This window comes from Budorcas taxicolor, chromosome 16 (genome assembly GCF_023091745.1).
Source record: "Budorcas taxicolor isolate Tak-1 chromosome 16, Takin1.1, whole genome shotgun sequence".
Taxonomy (NCBI): Eukaryota; Metazoa; Chordata; class Mammalia; order Artiodactyla; family Bovidae; genus Budorcas; species Budorcas taxicolor.
The window spans coordinates 55151163-55177818 of NC_068925.1; positions in this window are offsets into that span (position 1 = coordinate 55151163).

Here is a 26656-nt window from a genome sequence, read left to right on the forward strand (position 1 = left end):
TGGATTTATCTCTGGGCTTTCTATTTTGTTCCATTGATCTATATTTCTGTCTTTGTGCCAGTACCATACTGTCTTGATGACTGTGGCTTTGTAGTAGAGCCTGAAGTCAGGCAAGTTGATTCCTCCAGTTCCATTCTTCTTTCTCAAGATTGCTTTGGCTATTCGAGGTTTTTTGTATTTCCATACAAATCTTGAAATTATTTGTTCTAGTTCTGTGAAAAATATCGCTGGTAGCTTGATAGGGATTGCATTGACTCCGTAGATTGCTTTGGGTAGTATACTCATTTTCACTATATTGATTCTTCCAATCCATGAACATGGTATATTTCTCCATCTATTAGTGTCCTCTTTGATTTCTTTCATCAGTGTTTTATAGTTTTCTACATATAGGTCTTTAGTTTCTTTAGGTAGATATATTCCTAAGTATTTTATTCTTTTCATTGCAATGGTGAATGGAATTGTTTCCTTAATTTTTCTTTCTGTTTTCTCATTATTAGTGTATAGTAATGCAAGGGATTTCTGTATGTTGATTTTATATCCTGCAACTTTACTATATTAATTGATTAGCTCTAGTAATTTTCTGGTGGAGTCTTTAGGGTTTTCTATGTAGAGGATCATGTCATCTGCAAACAGTGAGAGCTTTACTTCTTCTTTTCCAATTTGGATTCCTTTATTTCTTTTTCTGCTCTGATTGCTGTGGCCAAAACTTCCAGAACTATGTTGAATAGTAGTGGTAAAAGTGGGCACCCTTGTCTTGTTCCTGACTTTAGGGGAAATGCTTTTAATTTTTCACCATTGAGGATAATGTTTGCTGTGGGTTTGTCATACTATTCCTGCTTTCTGGAGAGTTTTTATCATAAATGGATGTTGAATTTTGCCAAAGTCTTTCTCTGCATGTATTGAGATAATCATATGGCTTTTATTTTTCAATTTAATATGGTGTATTACATTGATTGATTTGAAGATATTGAAGAATCCTTGCATTCCTGTGATAAAGCCCACTTGGTCATGGTGTATGATCTTTTTAATATGTTATTGGATTCTGATTGCTAGAATTTTGTTAAGGATTTTTGCATCTATGTTCATCAGTGATATTGGCATGTAGTTTTCTTTTCTCTTTTTTTTTTTTTTGGCATCTTTGTCAGGTTTTGGTATTAGGGTAATGGTGGCCTCATAGAATGAGTTTGGAAGTTTAGCTTCCTCTGCAATATTCTGGAAGAGTTTGAGTAGGATAGGTGTTAGCTCTTCTCCAGATTTTTGGTAGAATTCACCTGTGGTGCCGTCTGGACCTGGACTTCTGTTTGCTGGAAGGTTTCTGATTACAGTTTCAATTTCCACGCTTATGATGGGTCTGTTAAGATTTTCTATTTCTTCCTGATTCAGTTTTGGAAAGTTGCACTTTTCTAAGAATTTGTCCATTTCTTCCAGGTTGTCCATTTTCTTGGCATATAATTGCTTTTAGTAGTCTCTTATGATCCTTTGCATTTCTGGGTTGTCTGTTGTGATCTTTCCATTTTCATTTCTAATTTTATTGATTTGATTTTTTTCCCTTTGTTTCTTGATAATTAGATATTTTAAATGAAAATCATCAGTTTGGAATTTTATTTATTCAAACTTAAAATGATTTTTATACACAAATATAATTCAAGTTAGATGTATATCCTTCCTTTTACCAACTACTTTATTGGGAGTAACTGAGGATGGAGGCTGTGTTGATACACATGACCCTCCTCTTCCCATAGATTTAGGGCTCTAAATCATAGTTGGAATGTTTTTCTGCAAATAAAGATTGGAGTGAGCTTTCAGACTCCTTGGTACTGACTTCCAGGTGAGACATGAATTAGACAAAGCAGTGAATGTACCTGAATGGGCTCAGTTTAGTTCAGTTCAGTCATTCAGTCATGTCCGACTCTTTGCGACCCCATGAATTGCAGCACGCCAGGCCTCCCTGTCCATCACTAACTCCCAGAGTTCACTCAGACTCATGTCCATCGAGGCGGTGATGCCATCCAGCCATCTCATCCTCTGTCGTCTCCTTTTCCTCTTGCCCCCAATCCCTCCCAGCATCAGAGTCTTTTCCAATGAGTCAACTCTTCGCATGAGGTGACCAAAGTACTGGAGTTTCAGCTTTAGCATCATTCCTTCCAAAGAACACCCAGGACTGATCTCCCTTAGAATTTACTGGTTGGGTCTCCTTGCAGTCCAAGGGACTCTCAAGAGTCTTCTCTAACATCACAGTGGGCTAGTGGTTGCATTTTTCCTCATCAGTGCTTGTGAGATGCTTGTGCCAAATCCAGTAGGGAAAGAGGTACTGCTGTGTACCCCTGAGCCCACAGTGTAATATGGGCTGTTTTGCCTCATTTCCACCTTTTCCAGCTTCTTGTTGTGTGCTGTGTGATATCTCAAGAAAAAAAAATTATGTGCCTGAAATTATCTCCTAGCTTCCTGTACACTCTTTCTATTCCATTTATATGTGTCTGAGTCAATTCATGCCATTATAACCATATGCATTGAGGGACTTAAAGAAAGAAAATTTACATTTCCCAATTCTGGAGGTTGAAAGCCTGATATCAGAGAGGCAGTGAAGTTAGGTTGTGGAGGGAGCAACCTTCCTAGTTTCCTCATTTGGTGTGGGAAGGGGAGCACATGTCTCTTCATTTGATTCTTTTTTTTTTTTTTAATTTTACTTCACAATACTGTATTGGTTTTGCCATACATTGACATGAATCCATCACGGGTGTACATGTGATCCCAAACATGAACCCCCCTCCCACCTCCCTCCCCATAACATCCCTCTGGGTCATCCCCATGCACCAGCCCCAAGCATGCTGTATCCTGCATTGGATATAGACTGGTGATTTGATTCTTACATAATAGTATACATGTTTCAATGCCATTCTCCCAAATCATCCCACCCTCTCCCTCTCCCTCTGAGTCCAAAAGTCTGCTATACACATCTGTGTCTTTTTTGCTGTCTTGCATACAGGGTCATCATTGCCATCTTTCTAAATTCCATATATATGTGTTAGTATACTGCATTGGTGTTTTTCTTTCTGGCTTACTTCACTCTGTATAGTTGGCTCCAGTTTTATCCATCTCATCAGAACTGATTCAAATGTATTCTTTTTAATGGCTGAGTAATACTCCATTGTGTATATGTACCACAGCTTTCTTATCCATTCATCTGCTGATGGACATCTAGGTTGTTTCCATGTCTTGGCTATTATAAACACTGCTGCGATGAACATTGGGGTACATGTGTCTCTTTCAATTCTGGTTTCCTCTGTGTGTATGCCCAGCAGTGGGATTTCTGGGTCATAAGGCAGTTCTATTTGCAATTTTTAAAGGAATCTCCATACTGTTCTCCATAGTGGTTGTACTAGTTTGCATTCCCACCAACAGTGTAAGAGGGTTCCCTTTTCTCCACACCCTCTCCAGCATTTATTGCTTGCAGATTTTTGGATCACAGCCATTCTGACTGGTGTGAAGTGGTACCTCATTGTGATTTTGATTTGCATTTCTCTAATAGAGTGATGTTGAGCATCTTCTCATGTGTTTGTTAGCCATCCGTATGTCCTCTTTGGAGAAATGTCTATTTAGTTCTTTGGCCCATTTTTTGATTGGGTCGTTTATTTTTCTGGAATTGAGCTGCATAAGTTGCTTGTAAATTTTTGAGATTAATTGTTTGTCAGTTGCTTCATTTGCTATTATTTTCTCCCATTCAGAAGGCTGTCTTTTCATCTTGCTTATATTTTCCTTTGTTAGGATCATAAGACACTACTATCATCAATTATATGCCAATAAAATGGACAACGTGGAAGAAATGGACAAATTCTTAGAAAAGTACAATATTCCAAAATTGAACCAGGAAGAAATAGAAAATCTTAACAGACCCATCACAAGCATGGAAATTGAAACTGTAATCAGAAATCTTCCAGCAAACAAAAGTCCAGGTCCAGACGGCTTCACAGCTGAATTCTCCCAAAAATTTAGAGAAGAGCTAACACCTATCCTACTCAAACTCTTCCAGAAAATTGCAGAGGAAGGTAAACTTCCAAACTCATTCTATGAGGCCACCATCACCCTAATACCAAAACCTGACAAAGATACTACAAAAAAAGAATACTACATGCCAATATCACTGACGAACATAGATGCAAAAATCTTCAATAAAATTCTAGCAATCAGAATCCAACAACACATTAAAAAGATCATACACCATGACCAAGTGGGCTTTATCCCAGGGATGCAAGGATTCTTCAATATCCGCAAATCAATCAATGTAATTCACCACATTAACAAATTGAAAAATAAAAGCCATATGATTATCTCAATAGATGCAGAGAAGGCCTTTGACAAAATCCAACATCCATTTATGATAAAAACTCTCCAGAAAGCAGGAATAGAAGGAACATGCCTCAACATAATAAAAGCTATATATGACAAACCCACAGCAAACATTATCTCAATGGTGAAAAATTGAAAGCATTTCCTCTAAAGTCAGGAACAAGACAGGGGTGCCCACTTTCACCGCTACTATTCAACATAGTTCTGGAAGTTTTGGCCACAGCAAATTAGAGCAGAAAATAAATAAATAAATAAAAGGAATCCAAATTGGAAAAGAAGAAGCAAAACTCTCACTGTTTGCAGATGACATGACCCTCTACATAGAAAACCCTAAAGACTCCACTAGAAAATTACTAGAGCTAATCAATTAATATAGTAAAGTTGCAGGATATAAAATCAACATACAGAAATCCCTTGCATTCCTATAATAATGAGAAAGTAGAAAAAGAAATTAAGGAAACAATTCCATTCACCACTGCAATGAAAAGAATAAAATACTTAGGAATATATCTACCTAAAGAAACTAAAGACCTATATATAGAAAACTATAAAACACTGATGAAAGAAATCAAAGAGGACACTAATAGATGGAGAAATATACCATGTTCATGGATTGGAAGAATCAATATAGTGAAAATGAGTATACTACCCAAAGCAATCTACAGAGTCAATGCAATCCCTATCAAGCTACCAGCCATATTTTTCACAGAACTAGAACAAATAATTTCAAGATTTGTATGGAAATACAAAAAACCTCGAATAGCCAAAGCAATCTTGAGAAAGAAGAATGGAACTGGAGGAATCAACTTGCCTGACTTCAGGCTCTACTACAAAGCCACAGTCATCAAGACAGTATGGTACTGGCACAAAGACAGAAATATAGATCAATGGAACAAAATAGAAAGCCCAGAGATAAATCCACACACCTATGGACACCTTATCTTTGACAAAGGAGGCAAGAATATACAATGGAGTAAAGACAATCTCTTTAACAAGTGGTGCTGGGAAAACTGGTCAACCACTTGTAAAAGAATGAAGCTAGATCACTTTCTAACACTGCACACGAAAATAAACTCAAAATGGATTAAAGATCTAAATGTAAGACCAGAAACTATAAAACTCCTAGAGGAGAACATAGGCAAAACACTCTCCAACATAAATCACAGCAGGATCCTCTATGACCCACCTCCCAGAATATTGGAAATAAAAGCAAAAATAAACAAATGAGATCTAATTAAAATTAAAAGCTTCTTCATTTGATTCTAATGGCACTAAATGGCTCAAGGATCTTCAGCTTCATTCAAATCTAGTTATATCCTAAGGTAACTTCAACTTCCATCATCCTGGGGAGTAAAGCTTCAAGGTATGAAATTGTGGTGTGTGTGTGTGTGTGTGTGTGTGTGTGTGTGTGTGTGTGAAGTAGAGTAGGAGATAGGGAACAAATATTCAGTTCATAGAAACCCATCACCATGAAGACAAGACAAGATTACAGTGTGCCCATCAGTATTCTGGTGGTCATCCTTCTCTCTATGTTTTTGCCACATCCACACCCAAGCTGCCTGCAAACAGCCAAGGCCATGACATCTCCTGTGTCTGTCCACCTATGTGTGTCCAACATGACTGCTCTGGTCAAGCCAGGATGCAGTTTGTGCCTTTTCCTTTCTCTCCATTCCTACTTCTCTGTCTAGCAACAAAATCATTTCCCAACAACCATCGCAGAGATTGAGAGAATATTACTCAGATGATGGAAATCTTACAAAATATTTCCTATTTATTCCAAGCCCCATGTGAACTGCCTGAGCCCTCCCTGCCCAGCATCAGTGACCTTCACCTGTTCCCAAGTTGGCCACACACTTCACTACATCAGTGTTTGCTCAGTCCACCCAGTGCCCCAACGAAATCCTCTCAACTAAAACCATTCTTTGTATGATCAAAAATTATTCAGGTTCCTGAACTTTTCCCAGGAGTGTCTGAAGGTTTTCACATAAAATTCACTTTGAATAAGAATTCTAACTCTGTTTAGGAAGAAACCACACTCTTAATATCAGGTCACCCACAAAATGTTACCAGAATTCCTCACTGTCCACTCTTGTTATCTGATAAGGTGTTCAGCAAGAAGATTGGTTTAGCCAGAATTCCTCCCAGAAGTGATATCATCTCTTTGGAATTTACCAGCCAGCAAAACCCTGCTTCTTGGTATTGAATCCATCCTTCACCTGTTGAATTGTGAATGAAGTCCATTTACATAACGGGGTATATTTTCCTGTATTGTATAGTTTTGAATAAAAGTTAACTTTACCACTGACACCTGTGTCTGTGTCTGAGTTTCTCTGTCACAGCTTCACAGGTGATTGCTTCTCAGGCAGGAAAGGTCCCCTGAATACCCTCCGTGTTCCCAATTCCTTGAATGGCCTACTTGGAATCTGGCTACATTTAAAGCTTCCATATCAGTCTTTGGGGGACTTTCCTGATAGCTCAGTTGGTAAAGAATCTGCCTGCAATGCAGGAGACCCCAGTTCAATTCCCGGGTTGGGGAGATCTGCTGGAGAAGGGATAGGCTGCCCAGTCCAGTATTCTTGGGCTTTACTTGTGGCTCAGCTGATAAAGAATCCACCTACAATGTGGGAGACCTGGGTTTGATCCCTGGGTTGGGAGATCCCCTGGAAAAGGGAAAGACTACCCACTCCAGTATTCTGGTCTGGTGAATTCCATGGACTGTATAGTCCATGGGGTCACAAAGAGTCGGACACGATGGAATGACTTTCACTTTTCACTATCAGTCCTTGCTCCTAGCATGTCCCACACTTCTGAAAACTGCCACATTATCGCGGCACAGTGTGAATCACCTGGAGATCTATCACACTGTCAGAGAGCAAGCGGCTGCAGATACACTCCCAATTTTAAAGAGGACGATCTTTGAAGCCTTGGAATCACAGTCTGTGTTATATTGTTCCTGCTCCTCCTCCAAGTCTTCCCGGTTCATGCAGTGGTAAGGAACCTGCCTGTCAATACAGGAGACCCAAGAGACTTGGGTTTGATCCCTAAGTCATGAAATTCCCCTAGAAGAGGAAATGGCAACCTATTCCAGTATTCTTGCCTGGAAAATTGATGGACAGAGGAGCCTTTTGGGCTACACCCCTCAGGCATGACTGAACATGCATGCATGCACCCATTTCCTTCAAACCTACAGGTTCCTTTCTTTACCAGCCCACAAATAAAGAAGTGTCAAACAAGGAGTGTTATGAGTTTGCAGAAGACAGGCTTGAATGTCAGGAGAAACTGGAGGGACCTGCATTATCCCCATTTCACAGAAGAGAAAACTTAGACCCAGAGATATAACATGACTCCAAGTTCTCAAAACTTTTGTTACAGACCCTCAGTGAATAATGTTCATTGAATGAATGACTGATGGGAGAATAGGAAAGAGAGGAAGGTTGGAGTGAACACACAGTGACAGCTGAGCTGGAGTCAGCTGCCCTCCTGACACCTCCTGCACCATCCATTGATCCCACAAGCATCTACTGAGCCATAGTCAAGCCAGACTCTGGCCTTCAGTCCAAAAGGAAAGGGATGTTAAGCAAACACTAATGTGACAGTGTGACATCAGGGGGCACGCTTACAGAAGTGGGTACTTTGTAGGTCAGTGGGTCCTAAGGGAGTTCCCTGGGGATGTGCTGAAGTGAAGGGGCACATGGCAGCAGCAATGGGGTTATGAGGACATGACCTAATCAGGGACAGTTTCCTTGAAAAGGAAACATTTATGTTGAGACTAGAATGCTGAGGGGGACCATCCAGGTGCAGGGACAGCTGAGAGGGAGGACTGGGTGATGCAGACTGTAGAAATGGCATGTGTTGGCACAGTTGGGAAGGAGCTTCAAGGGTTTGCTGAAGTCCCAGAAATATGGTGTATTAAGTCCAATAGCAGCTGTAACAAAAAAACAAAATCTCCAGTGTCTTAAGGCAACACATGTTTATTCCCTTAGAGCTCTAGAAATGAGAAGTTCACAGGACATTCTGTGCTCCCTCTCGAGGCTCTAGGAGTGAGTTGTTTGCTTGTCTTCCAGGAAGCACCTGCATTCATTGGCTCCTGGCCTCTTCCTCCATTTCCAAAGCCAGCAGTATAGCATCTTCTTTCCTTCCTGTCTCCCTCTCTGTAAGGACCCTGTGATTATATCTGGCTCACTAGATAATCAGCCTCATCTCCACATCTCAAAAAAGTTCATCACAACTGCAAAGTTCCCCCTGAATATAAATGATCTAATTCACATATTCCAGGGATAAGGATATTTAGGGGATGGGCATGATCAATCTGCCTCCTGGAACCAGGCAGGAGTCCTCTGGCTTTGTACCTGTTCCATCACTTATACCTCAACCCTTCTATTTCTTTCTGGACAGTGGAGAAGGTGGAGGACAATGGTTGGGGGTTGAGGTGTACTGAATGGATCCCAGTGCTCTATGAACTTGCACACATGCACACACACACATGCACAGAGTCTAACGCTGACTGTTAACCCTGCACTAACTGGAAGTATATGAGTCAGATTATTCAGCATTCAAACATAAGACTGAAAGTTTGCTACCAGGTTAACAATTGGGCTGCCTGACCAATAGCTCTAAAAGAGTGGAAATGAAGGTGGAACTGAGCCAAAGAGGACCTTCATCCTACATCCCTGTTTCCCTGGGACTCTCACAGTGAGGAAGCTCAGCCTCTTTGGCAGATGTGGTGAGGATTAAGGGAAGTGCTTATTCAAGCACTGATGTTGGTCTCACCCTCTGAGTTTCTGGATCAGTAGGTTTGGTGTGGGGCTCAAAAGTCACCTATTAAAAAGTTCTCAGGGCTTCCCTGATAGCCCAATGGTTAAGAACCTGCCTTGCAATGCAGGGGACACTAATTCAACCCCTGGTCTGAGAAGTTCCCACCTTTCATTGACTACTACTGAGCCAGTGATCTAGAGCCAATGAACCATAACAACTGAAGCTGGATTGCTTAGAGCCTGTCCTCCACAGCAAGGAATGACACCGCATAAATGGCAGGCACATCAAAAACTAGAGTGTAGCCCCACCCTCTGCAGGTAGAAAAAGCCTGATAGCAGCAGTGGAGACCCACCACAGCCAAAAATAAAATAAATCATAAAATATATGAAATCTTTAAAAATGAAATTTTAAAAAGTTCTGAATTGATGTTAATGCTGCTGGTTGGGGGACAAGACATTGAGAGCCACTGTAGTAGATGGAGCTACTCCATTGTTATTTTATCTGTACCGTGTTTGGAATAATAGATTCTTCAGGTAAAACAATGTGGAAAACATCTGAGTCTCATGCTCCTTCCAACTTACTCCTGGAAGTGAAAAGCCTGTGACTCCAGGATTTTATTACAAAGCTCAAAGTGGGCAGAACGCTGCTGGCACAGTGCAATATTTAAAAGCATCAACAAAAAGAACTTCCAGTTCCATGACTTACAGGCTGTGTGCCTTGGAAGAAGTTACTGCCCCTCTCTGAATCTCTCTCTCCTCTACTGAATGGGTACCATATTGGACTCAGATAAAAACACTAAGCCCAGAGTTTGGTGCAGAATAAATACTCCATAAGTGGCAGGGCTATCTGACATTCAAAGACCACAAGCATTGAAATAGCCAAGGCCACATGTACAACCAGAACCTGAGGCAGAGTCTCACATGCTAGCCATTCCCTCTTCCAAACTGTATTGTTTTGATTCGAGAAACAAGTACTTTAAGAGAAAACTCTGGGAACCAAGTTCAGCCCATTGACTGGGACAAACCTGGTGGTCAATTGGACAATTATCTATAGTTGGCTACAGCTCAGGCTCCCAGGTGGCCCAGTGGTAAAGAATCTGCCTGCAATGCAAAAGACTCAAGAGGCAGAGGTTCCATCCCTGGGTTTGAAAGATCCCTAGAATAGGAATGGCAACCTTCTCCAGTGTTCTTGCCTGAAAAATTCCATGGACAAGGGAGTCTGGCAGGTTACAGTCCATGGAGTGGCAAAGAGTCGGACACAGCTGAGCACACATGCACCTATATGACTTAGACTCAGGACTTGTCTGATTGGCACTAATCCATGGAGCAGATGTGAAAGGAAATCTAAATCAGACCTCTCCATCCAGCGACTTTCTATTCTTTCTTAGAAACCATCTCTGTGTACAGATGTAGGTATACAGACGCTAGGATAAGTCATGCCTAAATGGAAAGACTAAGTCTTGTTGACCTACAAACCATTTGGAGGTTACTCCAAGGTCCCAGTTCTGGCCAGACATGACCTTGCTCACAGCTCAATTCAGACCCTGGGCCTCAGGATCTTTGTTTGAGATAGAGATTGTTTCTGAGGGTCCTGTGACACAGTAGGTACCCTGGGTGATTCCTGAGTCTGACTTTCCTGCTGGGTTATGTTTATCCTGGACTTGGACCCCCACAGCCACTAGAGAAGAAGCTTGGCTGCATGTGATTTCTGAAACCCAAGCCCCAAACCCACACTTGGGGGTCTTCTCACCCATTGTTCACTGCAGAGAACAGTTTTCTTCTCTCTCTGGTATAAACCCAGATCAAACTGTCTGGAATCTTCCTGCAAGAGACAGAAATCTCATATCCCCAGGGCCAGGTGGTGGGTGAGTTAAGGACTGTATGTGGGGGCCAGGGAGACCTGGAGGGCAGGGGAGCTCACATCAGAGAAACTGTTTCTGAATTAATGCTGAGTGATGCCCTTTAAGAAGGTGCATCAGTGCTGCTACATGTTTCTTTTACTATTTTTTTTTCCCCAAGAGGCATTAGGGAATAAATTTTGAAATAAAATCTGATTATCTTCTTTCTGAATTACTTCACTCTATATGATAGACTCTAGTTCCATCCATATCTATGCATGTGGTACAGTTTTGTTCCTTTTTTAAGGCTGAGCAACATTCTGTCATATATGTGTCACATCTTCTTTAACCCCTCCTCTGCTGGTAGACATTTAGTTTACTTCCATGTCCTGGCTATTGTAAATAGTGCTGCAATGAACAATGGGATGCATGTACCTTTTGGAATTATGGTTTTCCTTAGGGATATGTCCAGGAGCAAAATATATATGGAATCTAGAAAAAATAGTACAAATGGACTTACTTGTAAAGCAGAATAGAGACATAGATGTAGATAGCAAACATATGGACCACAAGGAAGACAATGGGAGGGATACATTGAGGGACTGGGATTAACATGGACACACTACTATGTATAAGATGGATAACTAATGAGAACCTACTGTATAACACAAGGGATAAAAAATGTACAGTTTGTTTGTTAGGATGTATATTACTTAACCTTAAAAATGCAACCAATGGATTGCAGCACAACAGGCTTCCCTGTCCTTCACCATCTCCTGGAGTTTGCTCAAACTCATGTCCATTGATTCAGTGATGCCATCCAACCATCTCTTTCTGTCACCCCCTTCTCCTCTTGCCCTCCATCTTTCCTTGCATCAAGGTCTTTTCCAGTGAATTGGGTCTTCATATCAGGTAGCCAAAATATTGGAGCTTCAGTCATCTTTTTGCTCTATTGAATGATTACCATATAATCTCTAACTCAGAAAAAAACGCTGAGCCTACAGTTTGGTGAAGAATAAATCCTCTGTAAATTAGAGGGCTGCAAGCATAATCAAGACAATATCGAAGGCCACATTTGATGGAGAGCCTCACATGCCAGCCATTTCCTCTTCCAAGTTGTGATGCTTATATTATGGAAGCCAACACTTTAAAAGCAAGCCTGGGTTTCTCTGCCTGGAGTTCAATCTATTGGCTGGGAAAAGCCTGTCCTCTGATGGCCAATTTGACAATTCTTTAACATTGGCTTTGGCTTCAGGATCAGGGTTTTTCTGATTGGCACTAACTCCAGGGAGCAGGAGTGAAAGAAAATCTAAATTAGATTTCCCCATCTGATGACTTTCTCTTTATTCTTGGAAATCTTCTGGGTCCTGTTGGTGATTGTAGGTTTAGGGATGCTCAGAGAATTCACGGCTGAATTGGAAGGCTAAGCCCTGTTGACCTGAAAACACTTTGAGGCTCACTGCCAGGTCCCATTAAATTTCTGGCAGCTCATTTCATGCTCTGGGCCTTCAGTGAGTTCTTTTTTTGAAAAATAGTGTTTTTGGGGGGGGGGGGTTGGGACACTGTAGGTGCCCTGATTGCTCAAGAATCTGGCTTTTAATGTTGGAATTTGTTTAGTCTTAATATGGACTCCCATAGCCACTGGAGAAAAAGCTTGGGTATATTTGGTTCCTGAGACCCAGGACTCCAACTCCCACCTGGGAGTTAACAGCATGACCCCCAGCCCCCATTTCCCACTAAAGTTGTGGGAGAACAGAATTCTTCTCTCCCTGGTGCAAATCCCCAGTCTCAGATCCAATTGTCTGGGATCTTCCTGCAGGAGACAGGAGCCCCACATCCTTCAGGGCCAGCGGGGGGGGGGGGGGGGGGTGGTTTAGTGAAGGATGACAGGTGAGTAGGGAGACCTGGAGTGCATGGGACCTCACATCAGTGCACTGCTTTTTTAAAAATTTTATTTATTTATTATTTTTTACTTTACAATATTGTATTGGTTTTGCCATACATCAACATGAATCCGCCACGGCTGTACACATGTTCAGTGCACTGCTTTTGAATGAATGCTGAGAGAAGGTCTTCAGGAAGGTGGGTTCAGTGTTGTTACATTTTTCTTTAAATATTTTCCCCCCAAGGGATACTGGAGAGTAAACTGTGGTGTAAAACATGGTGTTCAGTCTCTGGTCACAAATTTTATTTAAAATCTTGTGTGTGATATATATGTGGCCCCCCTATAGTCTCTGGTTTGAGAAAACTGTTAAGCCTGAAACTGTAACCTGTCCCGCAATGACCCTTACAATATCAGAGGAGAAAATTCATGTCTTTGTTGTTCTAGACCTGAGACCTCCCTTGGTCTGTGGGCTTGGTTGGGATGTTGCTGGGGCTGGAATTGCCTTTGCACCCCCATGATTCTGCCACAACAAGTAAAAAATTTAAATTTCATAAGAGACATTTAACATTAGCACTTGAGTGAGTATGTGTATGATTTTATATGAATAGGATTTTGTTTCAGGTGCTATTCGGTACTTGATATTTCTTTTTACTTAAGGCTGTCACTATTTCAAATCTAATGTGACCTAATAGATTACTTATTTTATTTCCCCATACCTGCTCCTGCCTCATCCTTCCCAGTTTCAGGAACCCACAACATCCTTGTAAGAGCAAGGTGCTTCTGATTCTGCCCCCAGAACATTCTCATAGCTGTCCCGAGGACCACACAAGTGCTGTCCCTCACCTCCTGCCTGGAGCAGCAAAGGGTCTCCTGCTGGTGTTCTGTTTCCTTGTTAACCCTCCCAACATGGTCCAGCAGCAACCAGGTGAACTGGGAAATGGGCAGCAAGTCATGTCTTTACCCTACTCACAAAATAAGTATCAAAGTGAGTCAAGTATTATCAATGTAATATCAATAATAACTTAGAAAAGGGGCCAATGTGGTTATAGTTCTGCTCCAAGAGTCCAGAGAATATGCCTGGGGTTAATTGCCATCTCAGGTGCATCCTCTATGGGAAGAACTGCAAAGACAATCTTTACCGGTAGCAGCTGCTACACTGGGGACAAGGTTAGATGGGACTGATCCATGCTTATTTCACTCCTCACCCTAAGTTCGCAAAAAGTCAACACTGACCACCTTCACTGGCTCTCAGATGTGAAAATGTACTCCTTCATAGAACTAATTAGTCACATCCCCCTATGCTCACATTTTCAGATTTAGTCTTTGCAAGTCAGTTTGCTGTCCTGATCTCAACATTCTAGGAGGAAAACCCTCAAAGAAGACTGTCTCCTCAGCCACACCTGTTTATTTTCTAAATATTACCCAAAGAAAATCCTTTAATGTCTGTATTCCTCAGATAAAAAATAAAAAACATCCATGAGGCTGTTTGAGTCATTCACAGGGTCCCTTTAGGGATGGCCACTACCACACCGCCCAGCAAGCACCCTTAGTTCTCACTAGGATCTTGACCAGATATCCTTTAGAAAAGTCAGGACTTAAGCCTGAACAGTCAACTGCATCTCCAATTGCACATTCCTTGCTCTCTGATTACACTCACAATCTGCTGTCTTTCCCATATAATCCCTAAAAGATAACTTGGAAGCAAAAGGAGTTAATTTCGTTTCCTTTGGAAATGACACCCCTTCCTTTATGAAGCTTCTTAATTTTGATATTTAATCAATTTATTTGGCCAAAGATCTCCCAACAATGATGTATTCAGGACACTGCTTTTGGTTTTGTTTTTTGTATGATGTCAGAAACTCATAACCTTTCTCCTACTCAGAAACACAACTGTCCATTTTAGCAAAATTCAATCCAATTGTATGGTGTGAATCAAGGAATAAGTCCTGGATTCCTTGCCCCCCACTAAACCCCATCCTTTCTTTTTCAAGAATGGAGTCTTACTCAATCAATTCACCAGGAGATTGGCAGTAATCCAATCAGGATTAACCTGATGGGCACTCTGGAATCTAATCAGGTAGTGCCTTGTAATTGGAAGTTAACAGTTAGAAGGAGGGCAGATGTTGTTTAAAAGTTCTATAAAAGCCTGAAGCACCAAAGAAGAGACACAGAAGCTTTTCACTCTAGAGTCAATGCCTGTGTTCTCCACCAAGTTTGGTCTGAGCAGCCTGCAACCACATCAGATCTGGTAAGTTACCAACTTCAGGGAAGAAAGTCTGCCAATGCCAGCATGTATGAAAGATGGAATGTAGTCTGACATGACAGGAAGAGTTTTCCTCTTTCTTTTCTTTTGGCTAAACAAATTTTAGGCTTTCTTTTTGGCTCAAAGTGTAGCTTTGCCTTCATCCTAAACATTTGATTTTGGCTTTGGTTTATATCATTTAAATGTCTTATCAAGCAGTTTTTCTGGATAATAAAAGACATCTAACTGTTTGAAATGCTATTTCTTGACATTTAAAGTTTTAATCTATGCACAAATGGCATTTCTTTTAAGGTATCTCTGTAATCCTTCCAATCAAAGTTAACTTTGGGAACTGAGGATGGAAGCTCAACTTCCACATGAACTTCTAACTCCATTATTTGGGCCCTATGTGATACTTTACATGTTTTCTCCTTTGAAAAAGGGAGTCAGCTTGTTCAATCTCCTGATACAAGTGCACAACAGAGAAATACATTAAGCAAAGCAGTGGAAGGAAATGAATGAGCTACTGGTTGCTTTTCTTCATTCTTCATACTGGAGAGATTCTTGCTCAAGTGCCAGAAGGGGCAGATCTATGGCTTAATGCCTATCAAATCCAGACTGGAAGCCAGACAAACTGAGTTTCTTCCATTCTGGTTCATCATTTCCAAAGCAATGACTTTGGCTCTGATTTGATTTTCCTGACGGATGGGGAGAGAGACCACCACCCTTATGGGTATGATTGACCTGAGAAGAATGCTTTGTTCCCTTGCATTTTCACAGGATTCTATTCCGAGAAGAGTCATTATGAATGCTTATGACCCACTCAGACTTGTGAATTTGGCAGCAATGAGCCTAGTGAGAGATGAGGCCTTGGCCATCTGTTCTTTGGAGTATCTGCCCATGGAGCTCTACCCACCACTATTCATGGCCGCCTTTTCTGGAAGACACAGTGAGACCCTGAAGGCCATGGTGCAAGCCTGGCCCTTTGCCCGCCTGCCTCTAGGAGGCCTGATGCAGAAGCCTCACCAAGGAACTATACAAGCAGTGCTGGATGGTCTTGATGTCCTGTTGGCCCAGAAAGTTCACCCCAGGTGAGTCCAAACCAAGTAGCTTGGTAGGATCTTGGGTGTCCTGGAAGACACTGCTGGTGTCAGGGAGAGTGAATGACCAAGAGGTGGACCAGAGACTTCTGAATATGCTCAGAAGCTTTGAGTGTTGCTGAGATCACATTGGGAAATATCTTACAAAAATATAATGAGAAGGATGGAAGAGGAAAAGGAGCTGGAGGAAAGTGAGCAAGAGAGGAAAGAGAAAAGACAGAAGGTGATATCAGGAATGTGATGTAAAAGCACAGATGGGAGGTTAGAATGTTGCCTAAATTCTGAAGCTGCAGTTTCATTCAGTGTGTATTTTAAAGAGTCCCACCTAATCTTCTGTTTCCCCACAGGAGATGCAAACTGCGGGTGCTGGACTTGAGAAATACTGGCCAGGACTTCTGGAACATGTGGTCTGGAGACATGGACCATGTGCCCTCAAGCTCACTGATGGCACCAGTGGCTGAGGACATGTCAAGGACAAAGCACCCATTGACTCCCTTGGTGGTATACATAGAACTTTGTCTCAAGACAAAGACCTCGATCAAATTCTTCACCTACCTCCTCAGGTGGGTGGAGCAACGGAAAGCCTCCATGCACCTGTGCTGTAAGAAGATAAAAATTATTTCAACGTCCAAGGAAAATATTAAGAAAATTCTCAGTATGGTGAAGCTGAACTGTGTACAGGAGGTAGAATTGAGTCTCACCCAGAAGCTGTCCACCCTGGCCAAGTTTGCTTCTCTCCTGGGCAAGATGAGAAATGTTCAGAGACTCCTTCTCTCCCAGATTCATGGGTCTGTTACTGAGGAACAGGACCATCAGGCTCTTCTGCAATTTACCTCTCAGATCCTCAGGCTGCAGTACCTCCGGGATCTCCGTATGGCAGGTCCATCTTTCCTCGAAGGCCGCCTGAATCAGATGCTCAGGTAGGGGACCAGCACTGGTTGACTGACAGTGAACAAAATAGTAAAATATCAAATGCATTGTCTCATTCGCTGCTCTACTGTGACCTGTGGTAACACATATGCAGAGCAATCAAGGTGTGAGAAAACCAGGATAGAAAGGTTAGCAAAGGGATATCTGGAAAGGGACATCAGGTTAGGAATCTATGAATAAGGGGGGTATAAATGTAGTGCGGACATGTATGTGATTTCTTCTTTGGGAAAAGCTATCTCTGTTCAGATGACTTAAGCAAACAGGTTAGTGAAGGTGGCATTGACAAGGGAAAACCACATCAGACCTTAGCATTTCTAAAAAGAAACTCTGTCGTCACTAATCTGTGATCACAATGAGCTTGTCTTAAAGTCCCAGCCCTTAAAGGTGGCCTTGTGTTGCACATAAGGTAATATTCTGGAAGTGCATGATTCTAAAGCTAATGGTAATGAAGCAGAAGGAAAAGGAGAGTGAACAATGATAGAAAGTTTGTAGATGATGCCCAGTTGGAAGTTGCTGAAGTTTGGCAGCCCCAGGGCAATGTATGCGGTCTTATTGTTTCTACATGTCTTCCAAGTGCTTGGCCTGGCCAGAGATACAGACATCTGGAGCCCAAGCATCGACTGAAGGGATCTGAATTAAAAGCATATTTATCTCATCTCCCAGTACTAAAATTCAGTGGTGTTCACACTTGATGGTGACTGTCCCAGGCTCTCCTTTGAGCATTTCTAGTGCATTCCATTATCTTCATTCATGCTCCTAAGGAAGCGGAGTATGTTGTATTCTGCTTGACATATGAGGAAAAGGAGTTTTCAAGGTTTTTTGAGCTTGATCCAGTCACAAAATGGAAATGGCAGGACTTAGGTAAAATCAGACTGGACATTCTGGGTATTGAGTTTTATCTGATGGTAATAACAAGCTTGGCTTCAAGCCAAACATTTATCTCTCAAGTGGAGATTGCTTGTCACTCTGGTTTTCCAGATCTAATTACTTGTGGGTTTTTTTTTTCCCCTCCAGATGCCTGAAGACGTCCTTGTACAACATCTCAATAACCAACTGCCTGCTTACAGAATCAGACTTGACTCATCTGTCCCAGTGTTGGAACATCTGTCAGCTAAAGGGCCTGAATCTAAATGGCGTTACCTTGACCAACTTTCGTGCCGAGCTCCTTCAAGTTCTGCTGGAGAAAGTTGCAGGCACTCTTGAAGAGCTGGACTTAAACCTGTGTGGGATCATGGACTTCCACCTCATGGCCATCCTTCCTGTCCTGAGCAGCTGCTCCCAGCTCAGGGTCCTCAGCTTGTGTGGAAACCTCATCTCCATGACTGTCCTGGAGAGTCTCCTGCGTCATACTGATGGGTTGTCTGCTCTAAGTCTAGAGCTTTATCCTGCCCCTCGGGAGAGTTACAGCTCTCTAGGTATTCTTCACCAGGAGAGACTTGCCCAGCTAAAAGCTGAGCTTTGGGAGATCCTTACAGACTTAGGACGTCCCAGGAAGATTTGGGTTAGCCCCAGCCCCTGTCCTCACTGTGGTGAGGACATGTGTTATCACCTGAGTCCCAATGCATAAAACTGTAATACCCTGCCTGCTGCTTTGCTGCTGTCGCTTCAGTCATGTCTGACTCTGTGTGACCCCATAGACAGCAGCTCACCTGGCTCCTCTGTCCCTGGGATTCTCCAGGAAAGAATACCTGGAGTGTGTGGCCATTTATTTCTTTCTCCAAATACCCTACCTAGGTGTTTCCTTCTATCAAAAACTTTCTTCTGGATACTTGGAAACTGAAATCTAGAACATAGGTCCATTATGAAGGGAAAATGCACCCCTGGTTTCTGATATCTGCTCAGTGTGATTAAAAGAAGCAAATGTATCCAGCAGGGATGCATGATTCTAGAAGGATGTGTTGATTTGGGTAGTTGCTGGGGACTTTTAGAGACATATTTATAAAGTCAAATATGAACTTGAACTTCTGGATGATTCAGTTTGAGTTATTTCTGTATGCACCATTGTACAAATGATCAGAAATAAAGAGACCTTCATTGTAAATGAAAAATGTTGTCCATGATATCATCATGCTTTCTGTGCTTACAGCTCCGGCATCTCCAGTTACTGATGCGAGTGAAAAGCACTCCATAGACTATGATCTGAAACGCCATCATTCCCTTATTATTTTTTTCCTTCTGATTTCCTTACTTTCTTTTACTGGTTAATACAAGCAACAAAGGAAACATACTCAGTGTCCTCAACAACACATCCCAGTTGGAAACAAGATGGCAGAGGAATAGATGGATGTAGAGTACATCTCTCTCTACAGGTACATCAAGAATACACTTTCAGACACAGAAGTGCTTGCAGAACTCCAGCTGAGAGAAGGCAGGAGTACCTGACCACTGGAAAAGAATATATAGAACCACGCAAAACTCAGTAGGATGAAGGAACTAGGGTGAAAAACTGGAGCGTTAGTAGGACTGGACCTGCCTTCAATGGGTGGGGGAACTGAAGCAGGGGTCTGATCCCCACACTGGGGCAATTGGCTTGGTCAGAGGAGAAACATTTGAGGCCAAGAGTGAATAAGCTGATCTTTGACAGCCTAAATGGAATGAGAATCAAATAATCCTTGCCACAGCCCTATTTACCCCAGACAGGGATGCAGGTCACCTAGAAGGTGAAATAGCTAGGAGCTGGAGCTTAGGGATTGTGGAACAATCCCAGGGCAAGGGCTGCTGTTGACTGCTGGTAGACTGCTGGATGTGAGGGAGGAGATTGTGGTGAGAAATGGCTGTGGAGGAAAGCCAGGCAGCCACAGAAACAAGAAAATACTGCTGAGTCATGCATAGAGAGTAGGGCCATCACCAAAGCCTCTCTCTCCCCACCTGTCAGCATTGGCAGCTGGACAATAGAGAGGCTGCCCATCAAGCGCCTGATGCATGGAACAACAGAGTAGGACTCTAGCCAGGGTGGCGACTTTATGTGCCTGAGGTGCTGAACAACAGAGAAGGACCCCAGGCAAGAGAACCTTCTAAGTGCCTGAACCAGTGGAGCAATAGAGAAAGACTAGCCTAAGAGGCCTGATCGCCAGCTGCCAGAGGCTCCAAAAGACTCTGTTAGGGCCATAAATCCTGCAGCTGAGGCAGTCCGTGTCCCTGCACACTTGGCGCCGCCAGGGTTCCCATGACCCAAGCAGCTCTGCCACCTTCAAGCTCAGCCCTCACTGGGGCAGAGCTGCCATGGGTAAGAAAAGCCTTGCTTCTATATATGTGGGGTTGCTTCAGTCGTGTCCAACTCTTCGCAACCCTGTGGACTGTGGCTTGCCAGGCTTCTTGGTCAGTGGGGTTCTCCAGGCAAGAATACTGGAGTGGGTTGCCTTACCCTTCTAGAGCACTATTTTTCCTGCTTCTCTAGCCACCACCTCCCCTGAGTACCTGGTGCTTCCAGGGCCCCTGCGACCCAAACCCCTGCTCCACTCCCACACTTAACACTCACTGGGGCAGACCCAAGTCCTCCAGGACAGCCCCAGGAGCAAACCCCAGTGGACGACCCACATACAGAGGTGAAGATAAAACCACAGTTGAAACCCAGGGGCAGTGTGGCTAAGGAAGAGGACCCAAAACCTTCCCACCAGCTGTACAAGGTTAAATCCACGCAATCAACTAGGCAGACTCTGTCTATGACTATATAAAAGGACATTGAGAGCTCCCACAAAAGGAAACACACTAGTTCTGGCAGCTGTGGACAGTGGGGGCATGAACACACAGGAGTAGGACCAGATTAGAGTCTGAGCTGGCCCCACAGCATGTTCAGAGTCCAGCACAGTGTTGGAGGGCATCCTAGGGAGGCAAGGTGGACTGTGACTCCCAGCGAGGGACAGGACACTGACAGCAAAAGCTCAAGAAAAACATTTATTAATCTTATATTTTGACTTTAGTTTCTTCTGAATTTTTTCCCCTTTTTCCTCCCTCTGTTGTAGTTGTTGATTTTATTAGCACTATGAAATCTATTTAAGCTTTTGAGACTTTTAAATCACACTTTTTGTTTCTGTTATAAACTTCTGCCTCTATGCTGCCCTTTTGTAGTTCTATAAAGTTTTCCTTTTGTACTTTTTTCCTTTTTTTTAATTTAAAATTTTAAGCTTATTATTTTTCTACATTTATTCTTTCATTTGCTTTTCCTACTGTTCTTTTCCTCTTGCAGTTAATCATATATATATATATGTATATATATATATCTTCTTTGTCTACCTCTGTTTAACTTTACATTTCTATTCTTTCCTTTCTTTCTTTTTCTCACCATATTTGTTCATTTTGCTTTCATTGCTTTTTTATTTCCAATTTGGTATCTTGCTTTAGTTTTGTTTTCCAGCTTGTGTTTTAGTTAGCTTTGTTCTTAATTGATGGATATCATTTTTGGTTTTCTTTGTTCACTGGGTCAATCTATTGTACTTTATATTTGTTGGACTATTTGATTTTGCTTATGGGTATATATGTTTTGTGTATATTATTTTAATTATTTTTTGCCTGATTTTGTAATTGTTATTTGTCTTGGATTTGCCTTTGGTTTCTCATTTTGGGGTATTTGTTTTAAACCCACTTAATGTCATAACAGACCACCTGTGAAATTTCCATTCCTGGCCAGAGATCAAGCCCTGAGCCTTTGGTGTGGGAGTGCTGACTCCAAGACCCTAGAGTAACAGAGAAACCCTAACCCTAGGTAGTATCAAATAGTGAGAACTCCCACAAAGGTAAACACTTGTATATAAGACCAAGTATCACCCAACTACCAGCAGCACCCTGTACAGGCCACCTCATCCAAACAACAAACAACACAAAAATACAAACCCAATCATCAGCAGACAGGATTATCAGCTCACTCAGCTCTGTCCATCAGAGGGAAAAATAAAACTCACCTCCTCCCACTATAATGTAAGCACAAAGTTATACCCTACATGCAGCTTACACAAACTATTGGACCAATCTTAAGAGGGCATAAACCAAACGAAAGAAAGAGTTCAGCCTTGAAAACTGGGAAAAGGAGACCTCAAAGACAATAAGTTTTTAAAAAATTGAAGAGACAAAGAAATACTGCACGAATGAAGGAACAAACTAGAAACACACAAGTCCAAATAAATGAAGATGAAATAGGCAAACTACCTTAAAGAGAATTCAGAATAATGATAGAATGATGATCCAAAATCTTGAAAATAAAATGAAGAAAATGCAAGAATCAATTAACAAAGACCTAGAAGAATTAAAGGATAAACATGCAGAAACAAACAACACAATTACTGAAATTAAAAATACACTAGTGTATAGGAATGCAAGGGATTTCTGTGTGTTGATTTTATATCCTGCAACTTTACTATATTCATTGATGAGCTCTAGTAATTTTCTGGTGGAGTCTTTAGGGTTTTCCATGTAGAGGATCATGTCATCTGCAAAGAGTGAGAGTTTTACTTCTTCTTTTCCAATTTGGATTCCTTTTATTTTTTTTTCTGCTCTGATTGCTGTGGCCAAAACTTCCAGAACTATGTTGAATAGTAGTGGTGAAAGTGGACACCCTTGTCTTGTTCCTGACTTTAGGGGAAATGCTTTCAATTTTTCACCATTGAGGATAATGTTTGCTGTGGGTTTGTCATATATAGCTTTTATTATGTTGAGGTATGTTCCTTCTATTCCTGCTTTCTGGAGAGTTTTTATCATAAATGGATGTTGAATTTTGTCAAAGGCCTTCTCTGCATCTATTGAGATAATCATATGGCTGTTATTTTTCAATTTGTTAATGTGGTGAATTACATTGATTGATTTGCGGATATTGAAGAATCCTTGCATCCCTGGGATAAAGCCCACTTGGTCATGGTGTATGATCTTTTTAATGTGTTGTTGGATTCTGATTGCTAGAATTTTATTGAGGATTTTTGCATCTATGTTCATCAGTGATATTGGCCTGTGGTTTTCTTTTTTTGTGACATCTCTGTCAGGTTTTGGTATTAGGGTGATGGTGGCCTCATAGAATGAGTTTGGAAGTTTACCTTCCTCTGCAATTTTCTGGAAGAGTTTGAGTAGGATAGGTGTTAGCTCTTCTCTAAATTTTTGGGAGAATTCAGCTGTGAAGCCGTCTGGACCTGGGCTTTTGTTTGCTGGAAGATTTCTGATTACAGTTTCAATTTCCATGCTTGTGATGGGTCTGTTAAGATTTTCTATTTCTTCCTGGTTCAGTTTTGGAAAATTGTACTTTTCTAAGAATTTGTCCATTTCTTCCACGTTGTCCATTTTATTGGCATACAACTGCTGATAGTAGTCTCTTATGATCCTTTGTATTTCTGTGTTGTCTGCTGTGATCTCTCCATTTTCATTTCTAATTTTATTGATTTGATTTTTCTCTCTTTGCTTCTTGATGAGTCTGGCTAGTGGTTTGTCAATTTTATTTATCCTTTCAAAGAACCAGCTTTTGGCTTTGTTGATTTTTGCTATGGTCTCTTTTGTTTCTTTAGCATTTATTTCTGCCCTAATTTTTAAGATTTCTTTCCTTCTACTAACTCTAGGGTTCTCCAATTCTTCCTTTTCTAGTTGCTTTCGTTGTAGAGTTAGGTTATTTATTTGACTCTTTTCTTGTTTCTTGAGGTATGCCTGTATTGCTATGAACTTTCCTCTTAGCACTGCTTTTATAGTGTCCCACAGGTTTTGGGTTGTTGTGTTTTCATTTTCATTAGTTTCTATGCATATTTTGATAAAACCAACACACAGAAATCCCTTGCATTCCTATACACTAATAATGAGAAAGTAGAAAAAGAAATTAAGGAAACAATTCCATTCACCATTGCAACGAAGAGAATGAAATACTTAGGAATATATCTACCCAAAGAAACTAAAGACCTATATATAGAAAACTATAAAACACTGATGAAAGAAATCAAAGAGGACACTAATAGATGGAGAAATATACCATGTTCATGGATTGGAAGAATCAATATAGTGAAAATGAGTATACTACCCAAAGCAATCTACAGAGTCAATGCAATCCCTATCAAGCTACCAGCCATATTTTTCACAGAACTAGAACAAATAATTTCAAGATTTGTATGCAAATACAAAAAACCTCGAATTGCCAAAGCAATCTTGAGAAAGAAGAATGGAACTGGAGGAATCAACTTGCCTGACTTCAGGCTCTACTACAAAGCCACAGTCATCAAAACAGTATGGTACTGGCACAAAGACAGAAATATAGATCAATGGAACAAAATAGAAAGCCCAGAGATAAATCCACACACCTATGGACACCTTATCTTTGACAAAGGAGGCAAGAATATACAATGGAGTAAAGACAATCTCTTTAACAAGTGGTGCTGGGAAAACTGGTCAACCACTTGTAAAAGAATGAAACTAGATCACTTTCTAACACCATACACAAAAATAAACTCAAAATGGATTAAAGATCTAAATGTAAGACCAGAAACTATAAAACTCCTAGAGGAGAACATAGGCAAAACACTCTCAGACATAAATCACAGCAGGATCCTCTATGATCCACCTCCCAGAATTCCGGAAATAAAAGCAAAAATAAACAAATGGGATCTAATTAAAATTAAAAGCTTCTGCACAACAAAGGAAAATATAAGCAAGGTGAAAAGACAGCCTTCAGAATGGGAGAAAATAATAGCAAATGAAACAACTGACAAACAACTAATCTCAAAAATATACAAGCAACTCATGCAGCTCAATTCCAGAAAAATAAACGACCCAATCAAAAACTGGGCCAAAGAAGTAAACAGACATTTCTCCAAAGAAGACATACGGATGGCTAACAAACACATGAAAAGATGCTCAACATCACTCATTATCAGAGAAATGCAAATCAAAACTACAATGAGGTACCACTTCACACCAGTCAGAATGGCTGTGATCCAAAAATCTGCAAGCAATAAATGCTGGAGAGGGTGTGGAGAAAAGGGAACCCTCCTACACTGTTGGTGGGAATGCAAACTAGTACAGCCACTTTGGAGAACAGTGTGGAGATTCCTTTAAAAATTGCAAATAGAACTACCTTATGACCCAGCAATCCCACTGCTGGGCATACACACCGAGGAAACCAGAATTGAAAGAGACACATGTACCCCAATGTTCATCGCAGCACTGTTTATAATAGCCAAGACATGGAAACAACCTAGATGTCCATCAGCAGATGAATGGATAAGAAAGCTGTGGTACATATACACAATGGAGTATTACTCAGCTGTTAAAAAGAATTCATTTGATTCAGTTCTAATGAGATGGATGAAACTGGAGCCGATTATACAGAGTGAAGTAAGCCAGAAAGAAAAACACCAATGCAGTATACTAACACATATATATGGAATTTAGAAAGATGGCAATCACGACCCTGTATGCAAGACAGGAAAAAAGACACAGCTGTGTATAACGGACTTTTGGACTCAGAGGGAGAGGGAGAGGGTGGGATGATTTGGGAGAATGGCATTCTATCATGTATACTATCATGTAAGAATTGAATCGCCAGTCTATGTCTGACGCAGGATACAGCATGCTTGGGGCTGGTGCATGGGGATGACCCACAGAGATGTTATGGGGAGGGAGGTGGGAGGGGGGCTCATGTTTGGGAACACATGTAAGAATTAAAGATTTTAAAATTAAAAAAAATAAAATTAAAAAAAAATACACTAGAAGGAACCAATAGCAGAATATCTGAAGCAGAAGAATGGATTAGTGAGCTGGAAGATAAAATGGTGTGGAAATAACTGCTGAAGAGCAGAATAAAGTAAAAAGAATGAATAGAACTGAGGATAGTCTCAGAGGTCTCTGGAACAATCTTAAATGCACCAACATTCGAATTATAGGGGTCCCAAAAGAAGAAGAGAAAAAGAAAGCATATGAGAGAGTGTTTGAAGAGGTTAGTTGAGTTTGAGTAAGCTCTAGGAGTTGGTGATGGACAGGGAAGCCTGGTGTGCTGCAGTCCATTGGGTCACAAAGAGTCGGACATGAATGAGTGACTGAACTGAACTGATAGTTGAATATTTTCCCAACATGGGAAAGGAAATAGTCAATCAAGTCCAAGAGGTGAAAAGAGTCCCATACAGGATAAACCCAAAGAGAAACACACCAAGACAAATACTAATCAAACTAACAAAGATTAAACACCAAAAAAAGACTATCAAAAGCAGCAAGGGAAATCCCATATGTTTAACAGCTTATCTTTCAGCAGAAACTCTGCAGGCCAGAAGGGAATGGCAGGATATATTTGATGTATGGCAAAACCAATACAATATTGTAAGGTAACTAACCTCCAATTAAAATAAATAAATTTATATTAAAAATAAAAAAATAAAGTACTGAAAGGGAAAAATGTACAATGAAGATAACTACCTGGCAAGGATCTCATTCAAAACTGATGGAGAAACCAAAAGCTTTACAGAGAAGCAAAAATTAATAGAATTCAGTTCCACCAAATCAGCTTTACAACAAGTATTAAAGGGATTTATATAGTCAGGAAATACAAGAGAGGAAAAAGATCTACAAAAACAAACCCCAAACAATTAAGAAACTGGCAATAGGAACAC